Source organism: Micromys minutus (assembly GCF_963924665.1).
Source record: "Micromys minutus genome assembly, chromosome: 8".
NCBI classification, from domain to species: Eukaryota; Metazoa; Chordata; class Mammalia; order Rodentia; family Muridae; genus Micromys; species Micromys minutus.
In genome coordinates, this window is record NC_137977.1 from 5,149,561 (window position 1) to 5,170,587 (window position 21,027).

At 36.9% G+C, this 21,027-nt stretch overlaps 1 pseudogene across 1 annotated transcript; it reads right to left on the reverse strand.

Annotated features, from left to right (window-relative positions):
• Window positions 1-16,633: 16,633 nt before the first annotated feature.
• On the reverse strand, window positions 16,634-18,812 carry LOC308423208 (heat shock protein HSP 90-beta-like; annotated as a pseudogene). Its single transcript has one exon. The product of its transcript is annotated as a heat shock protein HSP 90-beta-like (transcript).
• Window positions 18,813-21,027: the final 2,215 nt, after the last annotated feature.

The following is a 21,027-nucleotide window of genomic DNA, read 5'->3' on the forward strand; positions in this document are numbered from 1 at the left end:
AAAAAAAAAAAAAAACAAAGAAAAATGAGAAAATAACAAGCAAACAAACAAAAAAGATGCACACAATTCCCAAAGCAAAGCAGAGTAGAACAAAAAAAAAATCAAGCCATTTTTTAAAATCCTTAGTCATTCTTGGTTATTCTTTCAGCTTGAACAGCTGCTGAGAATGGTTTATCAGTAATGGTGAAATGTAAAGAGTGGAAGAGAGATACAAATGGATAGATGGATAGTCAGACATTTTGATAGGGAGATAGATATAGATAAAGACATATGAAGAATAGTTACTTACCTTGAATTTGCAAAATCTGGAATCTCTGTGTGGGTCTTTCCCGTGATAGACATGGATTAGCTAATTTGAAGAAAATGTGAACAAAAAGGGAAACCTACTCTTATAACTGATGACTAACATGCTTTATCAATGGCTTGCTGGTGTTTGGTATTTTGAATCTTAGATTTATAAGGCAGGACCCAAGATAATCATATCCTAATTACCACAAGGGAGAGAAAGTTTAATTAAGATAACAGTTTGATGTATCTATGGTATTCAAACAGATTATGTAAGCTCTAGAATGGGTACTGAGGCAGAAACAATGATATGGAACTTTCTGAGGCAGTGGGTTAGCATAAGGTTTACCTTAAATGGCTTATCGCAGATAAATTACGTTTTTTTTTTTTTTTTTTTTTTTTTTTTTTGGTGAAGGTCTGTGGACCTACGTAGCCAGAGAGTTTTAGGGATACAGTGCAGTGATTACTAATTCTGTTGCAAACTGCCTTAACTCACATTCAGGCAAACTACACACCAATTCTGTGACCTTGCTAAACTTAGATATGATTAGATTTTCTAACTCACTGAAGTCATCATTTTTATCACTTTTCCTATAAAAGTAGGATACTGTAGTCAAATAAAAGAAAGAATGTTGGTCCCTAGCTTGTGAAAGTGTGTATCTAAGATTACATGATCCATAAAATGCTTAACTTATAAGTGATGCACAGTAGGTACTCAAAACAAGCTTAATATTAGGATTTCTATTAGAAAATACGCTGCATTTTTAGCCATTTTTCTATGATGCCAATATTTCCATACTTTTATTATGAATGACTTGGCATGTATTATAAGCAGAAATTATATTATTTTAAAAACCAATTTCAAAGATAAATTTTTAAAGCTTGTACCTCATGCTTACTACTGTGCCAGTACATTCCTATTCTGCCTACTACCCCGTGAGACACATCTGTGATGATTCTTTAAGGGAAAATGAATAAAAATAAACCACTAATTAATAAGAGAATTGTTAACATTTTTCTCCCCTTTCAAACAAGCAGTCTTTTCTTTACCTACCATGATTGAACGTGTAATTGTTTTTATTGACATAAAATTCCACCCTATTTTATTAGTGTGTGTACAAGTAGGGTCAAAGGTAAACTTCTGCCTTTATTTTCTTTTTGAGGCAGCAGCTTCATTTCTCTAGGACTTACTCAGTAGCCTTGAGTCTTCTGAGTGTTAAGATTCATACATTTATTTTGACCAATACCTATTAAAAACTGTCCTGCACCAAATAATATTTTAGGGGCACATGGATGAACAATAAAAAAGTTCTTATTCCTTAAAGCGTATATTCTGGGTATGAAAGGAGACATACCTATAATTAACACTGTAATGTTAACAAATAATCAGGTCACGTTATATTTAGTAGGCAAAATACAAAGGACTATAACAAAGGTAGGGAAAAATAAATTTGTGCAGTGATCTCAACTTCCAAAGGGCAGAAAATGGAGGGTAGGTTCTCTGTAGGTGATTGGGTTTCAAGAAGACATGACCTTTGTGAGACTGTCAGTCTTCCAAAGGAGGCCTAAGAAATCTTAAGGCCCATTCCCTAAGAATATTATGCAAGGTGTCATGGGGAAACTATGAAGTAGGTCTACATCTGACACCTAGCTATGGGCAACAAGTGTTTTAGTTACCCAGCCTCCAGAATTCCAAGAAATGTACTTCTTTTATTTCTAAGCATACAGTAGCCCATGTGATTCATATTTGAATCCACTAGACAGTCTGAGAATGAATCTTCCAGGAAACAGAAGGAGGAGGGTTCCTCATAGTAGACACCACTTACACAGAGGCCATGAGGGGAGTGTATTGGCATTTGAATCCTCTGAGCTCAATAGGTAGGAAAAAAGGGAAAAGATGGGCAGCAAAAACTCTGGTGGATACATGTGGACATTCTCTGCCTAGTTCTGAGGAAGAAAAATGTTTATGTAAAAAAGGCCAGCAGTCAGATCACTGTCTTTATATCAGGTTCTGTTCTTAGATGCTGGCATCCAGTGCTGAGGGCCAAACACTCAACCATTTCATGCTTCCTTAGGACTGCCAGCAAGATCAGCTTAGAACTTGTTGGGTTTTCATCATGGGTCAGCATTTCCCTCTGTCCATCTTGCTTTCTTTTCTTCCATTCATAGGATTTCAGCTTTTTGTGATAACCCTGAATAAATGCTGTGGAAACAATTGACTTCAATATTGATCAGATCTAAATTCTCATGACTTATAGGAGGGAAGTGTGCATAGCTGTAACATCTCAGACTAGAAATTATATCTCTTGTCACTAGTTACATGTTTCTTAATATATTTTGAAAACTCTTTATTTTTTATTCGCTTTGTTCAAAAAAATTGGGCTAATTTCAACTTGAATGATTTTCATTTGAATTAAATTATGTAAGTTGTTTGAGTACTTGACACCCGAGTCTCAGATATAGTATAAATATTCTATTATTTAAAGACAATCGTTATTTAACTGATTTAAATGAATATTGTAAGTTAAGCATATCCATGTAATTCGATGTCAGGTGAGGAAACAGAACATAGGGCATGAAGTTCAGTACTAATGTATTCACCTTGCAGCACTGATGCAAGTGATGGAATAGACTCTCCAGGGAGAATGAGGGAACACAGTCAAAAAGTGAGCTTCATTGTTCTGTGTTCTTTACATAGGTTGCTACCAGAAGGCTAGGTTCAGAGCAAAGGTAGATATTCCCACCTCAAAAGATTTGGATTAAAGTTGGGTGTTTCTGCTTCTCATGATTTAAGAAAAGAATTTCCTCATTAGCATACTCAGCTCCTTAATTAAGGTGGACTCAAGTTAAAAACCAAGAATAGTCACTGAAGTAGCACTATTCAGCATCTACAATATGTCTACTAGTCTTCTGCCAGTTTCATTGTGACTTTGATTTTTATTACTGTTTTGTTTGGGGTAGGTATGCACACGTGCTCTCTCTCTTCCACTCCTTCTACCTCCCCCCCCATCTCTTTCTCTTTGAACAAGGTTATTATGTAACTCTTTAGTCCTGGATGGCTGGCCTCAAATTATTGGCAATACTCTAGAACCATCCTCCCAAGTGCTGGGGTTTATAGACCTGTGGCATTCCATTTGTCTCTATCTATTAAATTCTCTCTTTCCTGTCTCCACCTCTTCCCTTCTCTCTCTACCTCAACATTTCTTTCTCCTCTCTCTTACTCTGGCCATCTCTCTTATTTTCCTTCTCTGCTTTCTCTTCTCTTTCCTTCACTCTCTTCCCCCCCCCACCTCATGAGCACACACACACGTGTGCGTGTGTCTGTGTGTGTGTGTGTATGTGTGTGTGAGAGACATTCTTGTTTAGAAGTCAGCAGACAAAGTGTAGATATTGGTCCAGTTCCTTCCTTCTATCCTGTAGGGCCCAGGTATCAAGCTCAGGTCATGGGGATCCACAGTAAGCTCCTGTACCCTCTTAGCCATTTCTTTGGCTTTTTTAAAGTTTTACTTTAGAAGTGTTTCTTTTACAAAGGTAAATTTTACTCAGTAGTCTCTTAAAATTTTTATTTTTCTAATTAAGATCTAAAATTCTGCAAAGGATAACTACATGGTATTAAGTACGGGCCCAGACATTTTCTCATATTTACTTTCCATTTTAGCATCAAAGTAATAGTGTTTCTTACAGTATTCTCATATGGATTTGGCTTAGATTCCCCCCTGATTATCTAGTGCTTTATCCTAGCCTCAACTTTTCCCTCTTCTGCTGCTTATTCTTTATTCTGGTGGTACCAGTTTGCCATCCCACCAGCAATGAAGGGGTCTTCCTCTTTCTCACATCCTCACCAACATGTGTTTTCAACTGAATTTTTTATTTTAGCCATTCTCATTGGTGTAAAGTGGGATCTTAGGGTTGTTTTGATTTGCATTTTCCTGATGACAAAGGATTGTGAACATTTCTTTCAGTGTTTCTCAACTATTCTAGATTCCTATGTTGTGAATTATCTGTTTACCTCTATAACCCTCTACCTTTTACCGAATTGTTTGTTGTTTTGGAAGTTAGCTTCTTTTGTTCTTTATATATTTTGGATATTAGCCCCCTATTGGAGGTAAAGATGTTTTCCCAATCTGTATGTTGTCAATTTGTCCTATTGACTATGTTCTTTGATTTACAGAGCTTTTCAGTTTTATGAGGTCCCATTTATCAATTGTTGATATTAGAGCATGAGCCATTAGAATTCATTTTAGGAAATTTCCCCACATAGTGGAGCATGTGTTCTTGTTATATGTTGGAACATATTTTGGGTATAGGTCCAGTCATCCTATAGCTGGGTCTTCAGGTAGAAGTATTTTCAATTTCTGAGGAACCATTAGATTCATTTCCAAAGTGGTTGTAACAGTTTCTAAACTCATCAGCAATAGTTGTATTTCTCTTTCTCCACATCCTTCACAGCATCTGCTGTCACCTGCATTTTTGATCTTAGCCATTCTCATTGGTGTAAGATGGAATCTCAGGGTCCTTTTGATTTGCATTTCCCTGACAACTAAGGATGTTGAAAATTTCTTTAGGTGCTTCTCAGTCATTTGGAATTCCTCAGTAGTGAGTTCTTTCTTTAGCTCTGAACTCCATTTTTAATAGGGTCATTTGGTTCTCTGGAGACTTTCTGAGTCCCTTGTAAATTTTGGATATTAACTCTCTATCGGTGTAGGGTTGGTAAAGATCTTTGCCCAATCTGTCGGTTTCTGTTTTGTCCTATTGACTATGTCCTTTGCTTTACAGAAGCTTTTCAGTTTCATGAGGTCCCATTTGTCAATTGTTGATAATAAAGCCTGTGCCATTGGTGTTCTGACTACCTGTCTACCATCTACCTGTCTGTTTATGAATCATTCAGTTTTAATCACTATTGCTCTGTAGTATAGCTTGATATTAGGGATGGTGATTCTCTTATTGTTGAGGATAGTTTTTTGCTATCCTGGGTTTTTTGTTATTGCAGATGAATAATTGCTCTTTCAACCTTTGTGAAGAATTGAGTTGGAATTTTATGAAAATTACATTGCATCTGTAGATTGCTTTTGGTAGAATGTCTAATTTCACTGTTAATCCTACCAGTCCATGAGCATGGGAGATCTCTCTATCTTCTGATATCTTCCTCAGTTTCTTTCTTCAGAGACTGTAGACTTTTTACATGTTTATTGCCATCTCTTTCTTTAGGTTAGGGAAGTTTTCTATGATTTTGTTGAAGATGTTTTTAGCCCTTTGAATTGGCAATATTCACTCTCTTTTATACCTAGTATTCTTAGGTTTGGTCTTTTCATTTCATTGTTTTCTGAATTTCCTTGGTGTTTTGTGTTAGAAGTTTTTTTTTTCTTTTTTGTACTTTGCATTTTCTTTGATGCTTGTGTCAATGTTTTCTATGGAATTATCTATACTTGAGATTCTCTATTCTATTTCTTGAATTCCGTTGGTGATGCTGGCTTCCATAACTCTTGATCTCTTTCTTAGGTTTTCCATCTCCAGGGTTCCCTTTGTGATTTTTTTTATTGTTTCTTTTTTCCATTTTTAGATCCTGGATTATTTGTTTAATTCCTCAACCTATTTGATTTTTTTTATTGTTTCTTTTTTCCATTTTTAGATCCTGGATTATTTGTTTAATTCCTCAACCTGTTTTCCTATATTTCTTTAAGGTATTTATGTGTTTCCTCTTTAAGGGCTTCTACTTGTTTACCTGTATTCTCCTGTATTTTTTTTAAGGAAATTATTTATGCTTTCCTTTAGGTCTTCTATCATCCTCATAAGATAGGGTTTAGGTCAGAATATTGATTCTCAAGTGTTTGAGGGTATCTAAGTCTTGCTGTGCTGGGAGAACTGGGTTCTGATGTTGCCAAGTGTCACTGGCTTTTGTTGTTTATATTCTTGTTCTTGTCTTTTGCCATCGAGTTATTTCTTCTGTTAACTGGCCTTGATAACTCTGACTAGAACCTGTACACCCTGTGAGTCATGCTGTTTCTAGGTGTGAGTGAGGGTCTGGAGTGCCCTATCTCTGAGCCTGGTTATAAGAGACCTCTTGGGAGTCATGCTTTCCCCAGATGTGGGCAAGGGAGGTGGCTGGAGCACCTGATAGAGCCTGGTACAATTGTAGACCAGAAAAATGATTTATCTCTAGCATCGATGATTGGTCCTGTATCTGCTGGGTTCTGTGGAGGTCCTAGTGAGGCCAGGTATGGGAGGGGGAACCCTCACCTATGAGCCTGGTTGTGATGAAACACCTGGGAGTCAAGCTTTCTTTGGGTGTAGGAGGGGTTCTGGATGCCAGATCTGCCCTAATCAGAGTTATAGGGTACCCTGATTAATTTTCAAAAAAATATTATTAATTTACTCAATACCAGTCAGTAATTGACATAAAGTCATACACTATATAGCTTTTAAAGTCTCCAGGATTTATTTTGGATTTGTAGTGATTTATATTTTTAAATTCTTGCTCTTGGCAAATTCAGTTTGCTTCTGTTTCTTGTTTAATTTATCATTTTTGGTGAAGTTTACCCAGTTTCATTAATCTCTTCAGAAAATAAAATTTAAATTTATTGTTTTTATACTGTATTTCAAAATTTATGTCACAGTGCACACACACATATATATACATACATACATACATACATACATACATACATACATACATACATACATATATATATATATATATATATATATATATATACTTTGTGTGCCTGTGTGTGCATTTATGCACATGTGGTGGGGCATGTGTTTGAGGATGAGCATTTGTAGACCCAGGGGTTAAATCCAATGTCTTCCTCAATTACTTTTCCTACTTATTTTTGAAACAAGTCTTCTCGTTGAATGAGGAACTTTCAATTTATTTTAAGACAGGCTGCCTAGGGTCTACCCCTCTTTGCTCTTCAGCACTGATACTAGAGGCCTGTGCCACATTTTATGTGGGTGCAGGAGATGCAAACTTAGTTCTTTATGTTTGTGCAGAGCTGTCTCTCCAGCCCTATTTATATGTCATTTTGCTCAATTTCACTTCATGTTTAAACAGTTAACAATGAGTGCTTCAGTCACTGACTTTTATAATTTTTTTGTTTACTAATGGTTACGTTACATTATAAAAGTTATAATACATCATCTCTTCTTTATCTATTCTTAGCACTTTCCATTTTAAGTTTATATGTATTCATTAATTATTCAAAAATATGTTCTGTTATTTCCTGAAAAGTGGGAATCTTGTGTTATTTCTTTGTTATTTTCCTGTGGTCAGACAGTGTACATTGGATTATTACATGCACAGGTGTCATTTCTTATGTCACAGCTCAACACACAGTGAGTTTGAGCAGCTGTAGATGTAGGCTGATAAATTTTTCTGAATTTGTCATGTGGAATGTGCCAACCATTTTTATTGTTAGATCAATTTTTCTAAGTGTGGTTTTCATAATGATAAATTTTCCTGTTTTTACATTTATTATTTTTATTAGCTATTAAAAGAATTATGTCAAGGCTTCTTATTAATATTGCCATTGATATTTGCTTTATTTTGGAATCCAGTTATTGGGTGCATATAAAGATTGTGATTAGGCAGCATGATCTTCTATACAAATAAATGATCAGCAATTATGGAAGCAGAAGCCAAAGGATTATGATTTCTAGGTCAGTCTGACCTACACGATTGGCTGATATATTAATAAAGAAATCAAGTTTTGACTCTTTCCTTTTCGATTGATTTTCATTGAAAAGGTCTTCTAACCATGTTTATTGCTTAGAGGGTTTTTTTTTGGGATATTCATTTATTGGACACAGGTTTCTGTGGTTTTATTTTGGCCTATGGCTTACTATTTCTGAGGCTCTATTTTCCCCTTTCTGAGTACTTGGGTCAAACTTCTAATGTTCTAACATGTTAATTTGAACTTTTGTTTTCTTACATTTAGAGGGCATCTCTTTCTTATGAGATAATATATAATGTTATTTTATTTGCCTGACAAAATACTTAACTGAAAATGACATTTGATACTATAGTATTTAGCTGATTCACCATAAATGCAACAGATTCTACACAGACTTGTTTTAATAAATATAAAAAAATGGAAACTTTATATCCCACACTAGTGCTGCAAGCATGGGGCTACATGGCACTGCGGGTATCTTTAACTTAGCAGCTCCATGCCACCTCTAAGAACTCAGTCTCAGTTTACTCCACCCTCACCTTTCATTCACTTTCCTTCACCACCTGGTAGAAACATGACTCTATAGTCATTAAATATCAAACAGGTTTATATGTTAAATTCTCAATCCACAAACCCTCTATACAATAACCTTAAAACCAGCAGACAAAAATAAACTGCCCATCCACATAAGATAAATAAAACCCATTGAAACCCTTAGAAATAATCATAACAATCTTATTAAGCTAGAGATGCGCAGAGAGAAACATTCACATCTGCTTCCATCTTCTTCCTCCTGAATCCCTGCCTACTCTCCTCCTCTTTCATTTTCATATACTTTTTCCCGACCTACCTCTCAACTGTCCAGTCATGTATTGTTTTTACCTCAACCTGATTTTTCCCCAGCCACCATTTTTTTTATCACATTGTTCTGTGTCTCATTCTGTATAATGAAAACAATTAAAACACATTGTGACTGTTTTTTTGCTATTAGCATATTATCTAGATTGCTTTTTTCCTTCTTTACTTCATCTAGTTATAATGAAGATTTGAATATGCATCTCAGTTATATTAATGATGTCAGTTATTTTCAGTTGTTGCAGGCATTTCCAGAAATTTAACTTTTTCACATAAAATGCATTAGTTCTTTTTACCTAAGTCCATACACAGTGTTCTAACCTCTGAAACCAGCACATTCAAATTCATGCAGTAAACGGTTTTGTGTTTACGAAATAGTTTTCTTTGACAGAGTCTGTCATTCTTTCTTGCCTTCTTGTGAATTTGTATGTGTATGGGTGTACACATGCTCATGTACATACATGCACACATGCATAGGCATGGACAAATACGGGTGCACACACATGCATACAATATCATTTCATGACAATGTGTTGGCCATAAATTCTCCCATTACAACAAAACAAGTAATTTTTTTTGATTCTTTGAAGCAGGTGCTGGTGTTGGAGCTTCAGGTGAGAATTATTTCCTTCATCTTTAGATGTCATTTCTTTGTCTTTTCTTTGAAGACACCTTTGCATTGAGATTACAGGCTTAGAATTTCTATCCTCCTGAGCCTAAGTGAGGCTTCTTTGTTTTTATTCCATTTGGAGCATGCTGAGATCTGAGTGTATATATTCTAAATATTTTAAAAAATTCTTAGCAGTTATTTCTTTAATACTTTTCTGTCCTATTCTGTTTCCCAGGTTGTTCTTAAAATCTACTACCACAAATATCACAATATCACTTATTAAAATTATCTTTGTGTTTTATATATCTGCGGTGTGTGGTGTGTGTGTGTTTGTGTGTGTGTGTGTGTGTGTGTGTGTGTGCACGTGTGTGCACTCATTCTTAGGTGCATATGTGTTTATGGTGTGCCTATGGAGGTCAAAGGACAACCTTGGGTGTTTGTCTTCAACTTCTATAATTTTACGAGACAAAGCTTCTCTTATGTTCTCATTGTGTATGCCTGGATACCTAGACTGAATACTCCCAGAGAGTCACTTGTTTCTGGTCCCTTCCCACTGAAGAAACAGGAATTAGTGTGACTCATACTCTACAGGTTGTGTTCCTAAATGGGAATTCTTGGGACTAAACTGAGGTTTTCATGCTTGTGATGAACTTTGATGTCAACTTTTAAGACCCCACCCCACCATGTCACTTATTTATTTTTCAAAATGAACTATACTCCCCCTGCTTTCATATTTTAGTTTTGCGTTGCTGTGTATATTAGTAGTTTTGATAAATTGCTATTTTGGTCTGTTTAATCAGTCATTGAGCCTGCTTAGTTGATAGATGTTATGTATTTTTTGAACTATGGTGTATTTATTTATACTTTTTATGATTTCTGGCACACCTCAACAGTTTTCCTTGTTTCCCTATCATTGGTCTTACATCTTTGAAGACTAAACTTGTTCCTTCAGGCCTGCCCCATGCATGGCCAACCTGTGGGTCATCTTCAAGATGATTGCCTTACAGATTTGGATATCTTCTAGTGTGCTCGTCCTCCTAGTGGCTTATAGGAAAGGCCATGTCATCTCCCAGATGTTTTGTCTTTGCAGATCCACATATGCTTTCTAGTTGAAATAGTAACAAAATAGCCTATGCAACATGTGGCTGAGAGCATCTGAAGCAGTAGAAGCCTAGGACATGGTTTGATCTTTTAACGATTATCATTAGATTGAAGAGTAAAAATGCCATTATAGATAATTAAGTGGTAGATTGTTTGATTAAGATTATAATAGAAATGTTCAGAGTAGAAGACATGATTGTGGCCTGTAGTGGTCACAGGGGTAATTAGAAAAGACAATCAGGCCTTCTATTACACTCAGCAATGCCACTTGCTCAGAACTGCACTGAGAGTGATTGCCATTTATTTAGCCAGGGAGGTCATATCTTTTATAGCTCTAGAAGAGTTGCTGACAGCCTTGAAATCTTCAACATTTCTAGAGTACATTTTTGACTTTTAGACCTCCAATATTTATGTTAATTTTGAATACACATGGGACCTTCACCTCCTCTGTTTTATCTTCCTTTTCATAACTGTCACTAGCTTTTTGTCTTTATGCATCTGCCTTTGTGGAGCTGGAATGTGATTAAATTAATTGGTATAAGATATACTGTGTGTCATGCTGCGACTATTGGGTTTAAATACAATTGCAGTAGGTTACACTAATTAATTAATAGGGCTTTATTTTACAAGCTTGAAGGTAAGGGTACTTGAACATAATATGTAAATTTATGCAGATTGTGAAAATTAGTTTTTGACTCAAACATCCTAACACATAGGAAAATATATTAGATGTGGATTGTGATATGTAAGTAGGTTTTATTCATCCAGTTGCTTATCTTCTCAGCTGTAGTAAACAGGGTCTAGGTTGCATAGTTTTGATATGAAGGAAGATGAACATGCAAACTTAAGACCTAAATATTTTGTCACTTTTATAATTTACTTAACATAAACATTTAAAAGTTTGAGAAAATGTATTGATCCAGAGGAAATTTTTTCTGCATTGCCTTAGCAAAAAGCTTTGTTGATAAGTCCTTTTTTTATTACTTTGTTCTGACATTACAATTAGATGTATTCAATCTCTTTACTGCATTTATGTCATGGCCATTCTGTGCTTTTTAAGTATAATAAGGTTTGGGATCAGCAAGTAGAATCAGCCCTGAGTTTTTTACTGGATTTATAGTATTAGTTGTGGATTTCTTTTTCTAACATATTCCTCTTGCTTAGCTAAATTGTTGTGCTATCAAAGAGCCTTCTAAATATTTATGATTTTATCCATAGACAAATATCATACTAATGCTTTGAAAAAGAAGCTTTTTTGCTAACAACAGTGAATACAAACTTTGTATTGTATGGCTGCTCAACACATAATGGTTGAGTTCTCAATCATAGACAGGATTTTTTAATATCCTTTAAGGCTCAGGAAGGTTTTGGAAGAGGGCATGAGCCAAAAAATAAGGAGAAAGTTTCAAAATACTGTCATCTGGGCATGATACAGGTATTTGTAGCTATGATCTGAAAGTATTTTCAATTAGATATCCAGAACAACTTTATTAAAATTCAACTTTTTTTTAGCTGAACTACTGGGTACTAATGGATTTAAGGGAGGTGAAACCATTGCCTTCAGCTTTGCACTGACTGAGAAGCCAAAAATTTCCAACAAATACTTCCAAATCCATGATAGCACACATGATTCTAGTTAAAATCTTTGTTTCAAAGCAACATCACCACCAACAAAAACAGCCCCCTCCAAAAATTATGATATGAGAAACTGACTTGTTGAATGTTACACAAAGATGATATTAAGAGTATAAGGGAGAGTAGAGAAAGAGGAGGTTACATTAATCAGGATGCATATTATATATGCATGAATTTGCCAAAGGAAAATTTTAATAAAAATTGCATTTATTTATGCATAAATATACATTGTGAGGATAATTCTAGTAAGTGTAGTTTAGTGAGCTAACATAAGGTTTCTACTTGATTAGTTAAAGATGCATTTAGTGTTATGTAATATAGAACCTTACTCTAGTGTCTGAAAGAAACGGAGACTTACATTTCATTGTTTTATAGAAATCAGCAAAGTAGTCTTTGTAGAAATTAATTTATGGTTGAGTGTCAACCCTTTCAATTGAAAAGACTGTCTTGTCCTTCATTCTTTATGGGCCAGAAGGACTATTACAACTAATATATCATATCCTATATCGTAATATCATATACTAATTATTCATCATGGTAGAAACAATAAATGAAGGAAAAAGAAAAATGTTCCTTTTTTACCCTATCCTCATGTCCTAGTGCATAATTCACATCCATGCCCATTTGGGCAGCATGAATTAGACTAAAGAGTTACATAAATAGTAAATTGCAAAGGGACAACACCGAGTTGAAAAGAATATGAAAGGTCTTAAGGGTGTTTAGTGCTGGGAAGTGAGGGTTAGATAAGATAAACCTATGTTGTATACATATGTGAGGTTTTTAGAGAGGAGTGATAATAAGAAAACAAATGAATAACTTATAAACCAGGAAATGGACTTTCATAATTACCCAGGAAGAGATGCTCCTCTCACCAGGTCAGATTTTCCATTAAGACTCTCAGCTAGAGCCATGGTCAATGTTTTAGTTAAAGCAACCACTGCAGAGAAGAGAGCCAATGTCTAGAGAGATCACACTGTTATTTCTTTCTAAGGATGCCACTCACTCAAACCAATGTCTATTCACCTGCTAATTACACTAATTTTTATGATATTTTATTTTATTTTTTAATTGAACAAATTTATTTTAAAAAAGAAAGATAAATGTACAGAGTTTAAGCATTTTTGCATAAAACTTTAAGAATATATTTTGTCAGTACTTGGTTTTTTAAAGGTTTGATAGGGTGCATTAAGATCTTATTAGTTACAATGAGCATAAAGTACATGTAAAACATGATGTAACCTGGAATTAGTGAAAGTTTTCTTGGTGTGTGAAGATTAAAGCATAATGGTTTTTTATTTTCTTTTTATTTTCTTGAACTTCATATAGTCTGTGAGTTGTTTCTGGGGTGTTCAGAGCTTTGTGGGGTTAGTATCCAATTATCAGTGACTGCATATTATGTCTGTTCTTTTGTGACTGGGTTATCTCACTCAGGATGATATTCTCTAGATGCATCCATTTTGTTAAGAATTTCATAAAGTCATTGTTTCTAATAGCTGAGTAGTACTCCATTGTGTAAATATACCACAATTTTTGTATCCATTCATCTACTGAAGTACATCTGGGTTCTTTCCAGCTTCTGGTTATTATAAATAGAGTTGCTATTAACATTGTGGTACATGTGACTTTGTTGTATGCTGGAGCTTCCATAGGATATATACCCAGAAGTAGAATAACTGGGTCTTCAGGTAGTACTATGTCCAATTTTCTGAGAAATTGCCAGACTGACTTCCAGAGTGGTTGTATCAGTTTACAACCCCAGAAACGGTGGAGAAGTGTTCCTCTTTCTCCGAAACCTCGCCAGCATCTGTTGTCATCTGAGATTTTGATCTTGGCCAATCTGACTGGTGTGAGATGGAATCTCAGGGTTGTTTTGATTTGCATTTCCCTGATGGCTAAGGATGTCGAGCACTTCCTCAGATGTTTCTCAGCCATTCGATATTTCTCAGCTGAGAACGTTTTGTTTAGCTCTGTACCCCAATTTTTAATAGAGTTATTTGATTCTCTGGTGTCTAGCTTTTTGAGTTCTTTGTATACCTTGGATATTAGGCCTCTATCTGATGTGGAGTTGGAAAAGATCTATTCCCATTCTGTTGGCTGCCATTTTGTTTTCTTGACAATGTCCTTAGCCTTACAGAAATTTGCAATCTCATTAAGTCCCATTTTCAATATTTGACCTTAGAGCTTGAGCCATTGGTGTTCTGTTCAGAAAACGTTCTCCTGTGCCTATGTGTTCTACGGTTTTCCTTATTTTTTCTTCTAAATGTTTCACTGTACCCTGTTTAATGTGGAGAACTTTGATCCACTTGGACTAGAACTCTGTACAAGAAGATAAGGTAGGGTCTATTTTCATTATTCTGTATGTGTATGCTCTCTCCAGTTTCTTTTTGGAAGCACACAGCACTATGAGTTTTCCTATCAGTACTTCTTTCATTGCATCCCATAGGTTTGGGTATGTTGTGTTTTTGTTTTCCTTGAATTCTAGAAAATCCTTAACTTCTTTCTTTATTTCTTCTTTGACCCTGCTATTGTTTAATAGAGAATTGTTTAGTTTCCATGTGTATATGGGCTTTTTGTTGTCATTGTTGTTATTAAAGACCAGTCTTAGACCATAGTGTTCTGAAAAAATGCATGGGAGTATTTCAATCTTCTTATATTTATTGAGGCTCATTTTGTGACCAATTATGTGGTCAGTTTTGGAGAAGGTCCCATGAGTTGCTGAGAAGAAGATGTATTCTTTTGTTTTAGGATGATATGTTCTGTAGGTATCTATTAATTCCAGTTGGTTCATAACCTTTGCTAGTTTTAATGTGTCCTTATTCATTTTCTGTTTCCATGATCTGTCTATTGGTGAGTGTGGGGTTTTGTGGTCTCCCACTATTATTGTGTGGGGATGCAATGCATTTTTTGAGCTTTAGTGGGGTTTCTTTTATGAATATGTGTGTTCTTGTATTTAAAGCATATAATTTAAGGATTGAGGGTTCCTCCTGACAAATTTCCCATGTAATTGGCAAAGAGTGTCCTTCCTTATCTTTTTTTGATAACTTTTGGCTGAAAATCTACTTTATTCGATATTAGAATGGCCACTCAAGCTTGCTTCTTTGGGCTATTTGCTTCGAAGTTTTTTTTCCCAACCTTTTACTCTGAGATAGTTTCTGTCTTTGTCACTGAGGTGAGTTTCCTGTATGCAGCAAAATGCTGGATTCTGTTTATGTATCCAGTCTGATAGACTATATCTTTTTATTGGGGAATTGAGTACATTTATGATAACAGATATTAAGGAATAGTGTTTGCTGTTTTCTGCTATTTTTGCTTTTAGAGGTAGAATTGTGCCTGTGTGTCTTTCTTCTTTTGGTTTTCTTGCCTATGTATTTTCTTGGTTTTACTAGGATGTAGTTTCCCTCCTTGAATTGTGTTTTTTTACCTGTAATTCGTTGTAGTGCTGGGTTTGTGGTCAGATATTGTGTAAATTTAGTTTTGTCCTGGAATATCTTGGTCTCCCCATCTATGGTGATTGAGAGTTTTGCTGGGTTTAGTAGCTTGGGCTGACACTTTTGTTCTCTTAGGGTCTGCATGATATCTGTCCAGGATATTTTAGCTTTCATAGTCTCTGTTGAGAAGTCGGGTGTTATTCTGATTGGTCTACCTTTATATGTTACATGACCTTTTTCTCTTACTGCTTTTAGTATTCTTTCTTTGCTTTGGGCACTTGGCAATATACTATGTGTCAGGAGAAATTTCTTTTCTGGTCCACTCTATTTGGAGTTCTGTAGGCTTGTTTTATGCTCATGGTCATCTCATTCTTAAGGGTAGGGAAGTTTTCTTCTATGATATTTTTGAAGATATTTACTGTGCCTCTTAGTTGATACTCTTTGCCCTCTTCTATTTCTGTTATCCTTAGGTTTGGTCTTCCCATCGTGTCCTGTGTCTCCTGGACATTTTGGGTTACGAACTTTTTGGCTTTTGCTGCTTCTCTGACTGTTTTGTTTATGTTTTCAATGTTGTCTTTGGACCCTGAGATTCTTTCTTTCATCTCTTGTAGTCCGTTAGAGATGCTTGTATCTGAAACCTGATTTCTTTTTTAGGTTTTCTAATTCTAGGATTGTTTCTTTTAGTGCTCTCTTTGTTGTTTCCATTTCTGTTTTAAATTACTTCTTCCATTCCTCCATCTCTTTGGTTCTGTTTACCTCTAGTTTGAGTTCTTTGAGTGTTTTTCTTTATTCTTTTTCTTTTAAAACTGCATCTTTTTTATTTTGCATACTTTTAATTTCAGAACAAAATAAAACAAACAGAGAAAAACACAATACACAACACTCAACCCTGCTATTCTGTGGGAAGTGATCTTCCTGCCTTAAGGCACAAGGACAGGATAGAAGAGATTCTTGTAATCATGAGCAGACCCAGGTGGGTCAGGGCCAGTCAAGGCTGTTTGGGGAGCCACTGGGATACTATACAGAGGGCACAGGCTTTCCAGGAGCCTTTAATCCACTTCTTCCATGTGAGAGGCAACCTCATCACCCTCCAGTGCGTGTATCTCATCTGGAACAACAGCACTGGGCTCTTCTGAGTTGACCTCATCTTCATCAATGCCCAGGGCTAGTTTAGTCATGTAGTAGATATGATTGTAGTGAGTTTGGTGATCCTCAAGTGAGAAACCAGAGAAAAGCAGAGCAGTTTCAAACAGCAGCACCAGCAGGTCCTTAACAGCTTTGTCATTTTTGTTTGCCTCAGCCTTGTGCCGCAGGTTCTCAACAATGGGTTGGTCGGGGTTGATCTTTAGGTGTGTTTTGGCCATCATGTAGCCTATTGTAGTGTTGTTTCACAGTGCCTGGGCCTTCATGATCCATTCCATGTTGGCTGTCCAGCCATAGATTCTTGTTACAATGCAGCAGGGTGAAGACTCAAGCCTATTGGAGATTGTCACTTTTTCAACTTTCTTGTCCAAGATCTTCTTCCTATGCTTGCAGACATTCTCAATCTTTGCCTTTTTCTTTTTCATTTTCTTCTTTTATTTCTCATCCTCTGGTAGCTCCAGGCCCTCCTTAATCACTGAAGCTCGTTTCCATCTGATTCCTTGAACTACTGCATACTGTACTCATCAATAGGCCCAGTCATACACACCATCTCAAAGCCCCATTTCCGCACATGCTCCACAAAGGCAGAGTTGGCCACTTGTTCTTTGCTCTCACCAGTGATATAATAGATGGACTTCTGGGTTTCCTTCATCCGAGAAACACACTCTGACAGAAAAGTCATCTCATCTCCAGAATGAGAGGTATGATAGCGAAGGAGCTCAGAGAGGTGGCGACAGTTAATGGAATCTTCATGGATTCCAAGCTTTAAATTCTTGGAGAATGCCTCATAAAATTTCTTGTAGTTCTCTTTGTCTTCAGCCAACTCAGAGAAGAGCTGAAGGTACTTCACAACATTTTTGTGGATGACTTTTAGGATGTTGCTCTGCTGGAGCATTTCTTGGGAGATGTTCAGGAGCAGGTCCTCAGAATCGACCACACCACGGATAAAATTGAGGTACTCAGGTATCAGCTCATCACAGCTGTCCATGGTGAACACATGACGAACATACAATTTGATGTTGTTGTTGTTGTTGTTCTCAAAAAGGTCAATGGGAGCTCATCGTGGAACAAAGAACAATGTCCCGAATTCCAACTGACCTTCTACAGAGAAGTGCTTGACTGCCAAGCAGTCTTCCCAATTATTGGTGAGGCTCTTATAGAATTTACCATATTCCTCTTGAGTGATGTCATCCGGATTTCTGGTCCAGATAGGCTTTGTCTTATTCAGCTCTTTATGGCCAATGTACTTCTCCTTGATCTTCTTTGTTTTCTTTTTCTTATCTTTGCCATTATCATCCTCCTAATCAGAGACCACATCCTCAATTTTAGGCTTCACTTCATCTTCCTTATCTTTCTCCTCTTTCTCACCTTTCTCTTCCTCTGCCTCATCATCACTGATATCCTTCTCTCGTTCCTTCTCCAAGTAGAGAGTGATGGGATAGCCTGTGAACTGCGAGTGTTTCTTCACCACTTCCTTGACCCTTCTGTCCTCCAAGTATTTTGTCTGGTCTTCTTTGAGGTGAAGGATCACTTTGGTACCCCGGCCAATGGGCTCACCATGGTCTGTGTGGATGGTGAAGGATCCGCCAGAAGAAGACTCCCAGGCATACTGCTCATCATCATTGTGCTTCATGATCACAACCACTTTCTCTGCCACTAGATAAGCTGAGTAGAACCCGACACCAAACTGCCCAATCATGGAGATGTCTGCACCAGCCTGGAGAACTTCCATGAACACCTTTGTACCAGACTTTGCAATGGTTCCCATTATTTCCAAATAACCTCATAAAGTGATTCATGAGGTCAGCCTTGGTCATGCCAATACCTGTGTCCACCAAAGTGCTCCAGAGGGTTGGGGATGATGTCAATTTTTAGCTCTTTCCCACTGTCCAACTTGGAAGGGTCCGTAATGCTCTCATACCAAATCTTGTGCAGGGCATCAGAAGCATTAGAGATCAACTCCCGGAGGAAAATCTCCTTGTTTGAGTAGAAAGTATTGATGATTAGGGACATGAGCTGGGCAATTTCTGCCTGAAAGGCCAAGGTCTCCACCTCTTCCTCTCCATGGTGCACTTCCTCAGGCATCTTGACTGGAAAACCAACTAGTAGTACTGAGCAGGGTGGTCCCGGACCATGTCCGACTTGCACGGCATGCCTAGGCTGCGCGGCAGTGACTCAGGAGTGAGTGTTTTTCTTGTTTCTACTTTAAAAGCATCTATTTCTTTCTGCTTTTTCTCCTGTTCTTGTTTAAGGATTTCTATCATAATCTTCAGGTATAATTTCGGGTCTGAGTCTTCTTTTTCTGGAGTGTTTGGCATTCTGCTGTTTGCTGTGATGGGAGAGTTGGGTTCTAGTGTTATGAGGTTGTTTTGATTACCCTGGGGTAAATTCTTTTGCTATCCTCTTGCCATCTTGTTGTCTTTGATTATATGTGGTCTTGTTGTCAGTGATTGGTTCTCATCTCTCCCTTGTACGTGGCCTGTGTCCCTGGATCTCCGTATTCCTGGTGGCAGATTGCCTGAGTGCCTGTTCTGCATGCATGGGACGCTGGCTGGAAACAGACACCCTAAAGCTGGGTTCCTGCTCCCCTGAACCATTTGTGTGTGTGTGTGGGGGTGCATTTTCCACGTGCTCGGCACAGTCTTCTCTGTTCTCTGGCTACTCGGAGCACCATCTTACCAGGCCTGTGTCCCTGGATCTCTGCTTTTTCTGGGGGCAGATGGCCTGAGTGCCAGTTCTGCATGCAAGGGCCACTGGTTGGACACAAACACCCTAAAGCAGGGTTCCTGCTCCTTTATGCAATTCATATAGCACCGCTTGTTTCTGCTGTTTGGCTTGAAAGAAAGAAGAGGTAGCAAGAGGCTTTATGTGAAAAGCAGAAATGTCTGCCATAGTATTCATCTCAGTAAGAATATTATTGGATATAATTTCATAACTCACATCACATTTTATGTTTCTGTTCTTCATTTTTCCTATTTTCTCACTTGGATTCCCACAAAACCCTGTTGTTCTCTGGGCTGAAACCATGAACTGCTGTCTCTTGACAATTGTCCATATCTTTTTTCTTCATCTTTCACTCACGCTACCATGGTGAATACTTCACACCACCTTTTCTTCTGCTAAAATAATGCTGACTACAGCCTACCTTGTAGAAATTTACAACATAGGAGGCACTCAAGAGAAATACAAGCTGTTTCTCTGTTCTGACAGCCAAGAGAGAGAATTTCACTTTATTCTGTACAACAAAAAAAAAATGTTCAGGACTATATGAAGCATCCTTTTTCATAGAAATTGTGGACAGTAAAATCATGGGGAAAAACCAAGGGATATATATGTATGGGTAATTACATCTGGTTATGGTAAGTTTTAAAAATAAGTTCAATTAATCTTTATCATCCAGTAGCATAAAGGATAATATTGCAAAAATAAAATGGCTAATTGAGGGGCTAAAGAGATAGCCAAGTGAAATTGATAAAGGAAGGTAACCAACACTAAACTATGGCTTGTATGTATATAAGCATGCATGTATGCAGAAAACATCACATGTGAGCACACACCAACACTTACATGTATGAATATATCATATATGCAAAATGACTTAGCAGTAAGAAATAAAATGGGTTTAAACATTATGTAGCATAAGATAAGTTTTAGTTAAAAACCTAGCAAACCCGAGTGAGAGAGAGAGGAAGACCATGAGTGTTTCTCCCATTCTCAGCCTCTCTTAGTGGCCATAGTATTTTGTAAGGTTGAGGCCCCAGTCTATTATATCTATTGTCTGTTTTCAGTTTATGTTTAGGATTCATGTTGGTGAGACTTTATGTGTTTGGCTCTGACATTACTAGGAGACATGTAGCCTCACATGAAACTCTTTGATCTTCAGGCACTTTCACTCTTTTCAATTCCTTTCCTGAGGCTGAAGTGTAGACGTTGTTTTCTAGATGTATCCATTGGGATTGGATTCCAGCACTCTAGGTTCATATTGGTTGTAGTTTTCTGTGATGACCCCTCTATGTTTCCAAGGTTCCTTTATGAGAGGTGAGGACTATGCTTTTCTGTGGGTAAAGAACAAGTACATAGAATGCAGTAAGGGATTCTTATGGTTTAGCAAATTGGTGGTGGTAGATGATCCTCCAAGATCCATAAGTTTAATAGCCCTGGTTATTTGGATACCTTTCCAGAGCCAGGTATGGTTTTTCCCTTATGACTTAAGTCTAACTAGAAAGCTCTTATTTACCAGTGCTGCATCCACAATACCAACTGATTATCCATTACCAAATATTCAACCTGCAAAACATAA